The sequence below is a fragment of the Triticum dicoccoides genome, chromosome 3A (genome assembly GCF_002162155.2).
Source record: "Triticum dicoccoides isolate Atlit2015 ecotype Zavitan chromosome 3A, WEW_v2.0, whole genome shotgun sequence".
In the NCBI taxonomy this organism is placed as follows: domain Eukaryota; kingdom Viridiplantae; phylum Streptophyta; class Magnoliopsida; order Poales; family Poaceae; genus Triticum; species Triticum dicoccoides.
Window position 1 is genome coordinate 764389417 of NC_041384.1, and position 3637 is coordinate 764393053.

The window sequence follows — 3637 nt, forward strand, 5'->3', positions numbered from 1 at the left end:
GCCCACCACAAGGACATGGTAGTACACGATCGGGAGCTGGCCGGCCAGCCCTACAACCTCCGACTCCTCGACGAGAGCTGGCGCACAGAAGTGCTACTCATCGCCGACACCATCATAGCGCCGAGCATGTACATGGCCGAGCAGGAAGCGCTAGACGACTCCTACCGCACCACCTGCGAAATCCGCCGCGATCGCTTGAGTTATATCCAGTATCAGGTAGATTTACAGGCTGCCTACAAGGAGATGGGTGACGCGGTGGATGATGTGTTTTGCGACAATGAGGATGACGAGGACATCGCCAGCTCTGGCCGCGGAGGAGGCGGATAACTTTAGTTCCCAGGGCTCATTGCTGTGGAGGAGGTGGGGCTTCATTTTTCGCGACTCATGGCCATCCAGAGATAGGGAACGGGCGTGGCGGTCATTTTAGTCTTGGTTTATAGTCCAGTCCAATTGAAACATGTCTAAATGAAATGAATTTGCTTTGATTTAGATGAAAAGTGCCCGTTTTTATGTAAGAAAACATCTGTATTGTCAGGTGCATTCAAACATGCATTAGATTTGTTCAATTTTTTTTCCAAAATGTAACCGGACTTATGCAGGCAACATTGGATGGCCGGCTTCTCGGATTCGTGTCCGCGGACAGCCCCCCTGTCCGTGGGCGGACGGATGAGGGAGTAAATTTGGGAGTCAGCATCGAAGATGACCTAATGCTTTCCTATAATTACACATGTGTGTCTAATCACACATCTCGATGTTAAACTACGACCCAGAACCAGCAAGGTACACCTCTCTGTGTTAGTACAAATCAGACTCATCAAATTATAGGAGATTTCTTTATTTAACACCATAGATTTGATCCGGTCAAATATAGTGGTGCATAGTTTAGAGTATCTCCCAAATATATATAAGCATAGATATAGACGGAAAAAAATTATATGAGATCAGGTCTCACGGTTAGTAGGTGAGACCCATCCTGATGGATGACACGTGTCATTCACAAATCACAAATCATTAATTACTACTACTATGATAACATTAAATGGATGTCATCATGAAGATAGAATGACTTGTACAAATTTAAGACACTGATATGGAAATCTTTGTGATCTTATTTGATTGAACATGGAGTAAATGTTCTCTAGCTACAAGCCTATAAATATAACCCGGCATCTTCCGGACCTCAAAAACAACCGAGAAGAAGTTTGTGAATGATATTATGGAGCGGAAACCAATTCTTCTTTGTCTTATGGTGCTTCTGCTGCTAGGAAATTCCACTTATGCTGGTACGAAATGGATTTTCATGTACCTATTTTCCTGCCGATTAGAGGATAGTAATATTGGTAGTTGACATGCACGAGTTTCTTTGTTCCTCAATTTGAACTTCTTTCAATGATTTATCTTCTTGCCTACAGAAAATTGCAAAACGCAAATTGCTTATGGGGCCACTCTGTGCGCATTTTATACTTGCCTGAGTACATGCACATCTATATATGGGAAACTCGTCAAGGAAGCAGATTGCAAGCCCGTCAGACCTTATTATACTAATTGTTCTTGCCTCCTCTGCGTCTAGCATTACTCTTTGCCATGATGTAAAACAATGGGCAATGATGTGAGCTAGTAATAAAATATTATTCTCAATTGAATGTGAGAATGTATGTGATCACTAATTTTGGATGTTATTGTAATTTGATTTTATTCTGTTGTGTGTAGTATTATAATGGGTGATTTTATGTTTGTATGGACCCGTACGTGTCCAAAAAGTTTATAAACAACCATATACAACCTGGGGACACAGCAGGACTATCCCCAATCTTCTACTCAACCGGTTTTGGTCTCTTCTGAACCACTAGCTGACTCCCAGCATCCGTCGTGTTCGTGTAATCCGTATTATGAGACCACGGCTTCCTCCCTTTTTTGGGTTGAGGAGCTGGGGCACATGCGAGAGCTTCTCGGACCGACCCTTTCAAGGTGTGTCGGGTCACCATCGGCTTGCATGAACGTTGAGCACCTTGAGTATAATCTGTTTCGATGTGTTAAACAGAGTCTGAGAAACGCTAGGGTTAGTAACTGCAATAGTCATGCCTCCATCACACATTTCATCATTGAAATAAAAATTGAAATCTTTGCGTCCAAACTCACTGTAGTAGATAAGGACATCATCATTGTTAGCGGCTAGATCGTTTGCCACCATGTTGTCCTGATTTGGAACTCCTTCACTATACTGGCCCAAAGGAGTCGGTCCCAATGAAAGGGCATTGGTACGGAGCATCGGCGGCGAGGGTGTTTGGTGCGGGGAGTGTGCCCCCAAAAGGATATGTGTCTTAGCCACATAAGTTGCCAACTTTTACACTGTATGAGGCTAGTGTGTTCCCTCATCTGCCCCTTGAGGCTGCTCAATAGGGTTCACATCTTCGAAACCTCGAAACACAAAACACACTCCCACCCTATTGATGTTGTCCGGCAACAGAACATTGTGCATAATTTTCTCTTTGGGGACAACGATAATACCTTATGCAACCTCCACTAGTTGGTCGTTTGCCACGACTAGGAGAGTCCACGGGATTTTTGAGGGTGAATCAAGTTTGCCTCGTCAAAGTTTGAGATTGGAACAAGAAAATCATAGCATGAAAAAAGGTGTGTGCTTGTAGAGGCGGCGATAATGATTACCGTACGGGCGTCTATATCAGTTGTTGACATTCTCTGGCCCGGATGGGCTACTATGAGGTGCTTGATCAGGCTACGGCTCCCTATGCAAGTTCATGTTGTCTAGCACCGAGAAGATTTGGGTTGGTAGTGCTGGATTGGATGCCCTGATGCGATAATGATGTTTATGGCTTCAACTATATCGACCACATTTTGGTAATTTGGGCATTTGCCATGGCTTTTTCTTTGGCATGTAAATCCTTCTCCAAGTCTTCTTTCAGTCTCCTTACTTTGGCATCGACTATTTCTAATATTCTATCATTTTCTTTCTTTTACCTCGGGGTCTTCAGAAAAATGTGTGACCCACTTTAGAAGATATCCAACGCCTACCACACGAATAGTCGGGGGCATCGTCATCGGGTCCTTACCTTAAAAAGATTGCATACTTTGGTAGGTGGGTCAGAAAACCTTACTGGCGACTCAACTGAGGTTTGATGTTCCACACAATACTTAGTTTGCAACATTGAAGTGACACCGTTTAGAAACATAACTCCTTGAAAATAAATGCATTGAATTGAATAATGAATAACTGAGACTACTTAATTATTTACCGTCAGCTGCCACACTTTTTTTCTTGTCATCCAACAAGACATAGTCCTTTATCACAAGATCACATTCATACCGGCTCCGTACACACTAGTGCAGAATCGGGCAATAGCACCGGTTCGTAAGGCCCTTTAGTGCCGGTTCCATAACCGGCACTAAAGTGTGGGCACTAAAGCCCCCCCCCCCCTTTAGTACCGGTTCAGCATGAACCGGTGCTAAAGGGCAAGCACGTGGCACGAGCCAGCTCTGGGGGCCGGGAGCCCTTTAGTACCGGTTGGTAACATCAACTGGTACTAAAATGTTTGGGGGGGGGGGGTTGATTTTATGATTTCTTTTTCATTTAATTTTGTGTTTTCCATTTTAATTCTTTTTCGTTTGCTGGTATTTT

General features: G+C 43.8%; 1 long non-coding RNA gene across 1 annotated transcript; it reads left to right on the forward strand.

The window, feature by feature from the left end:
• The first annotated feature begins 1181 nt into the window (after positions 1-1181).
• LOC119273733 lies at positions 1182-1698 on the forward strand. Its single transcript, XR_005134953.1, has 2 exons — positions 1182-1283; positions 1413-1698. It is a non-coding gene; the product is annotated as an uncharacterized LOC119273733 (long non-coding RNA).
• The last annotated feature ends 1939 nt before the right edge of the window (positions 1699-3637 follow it).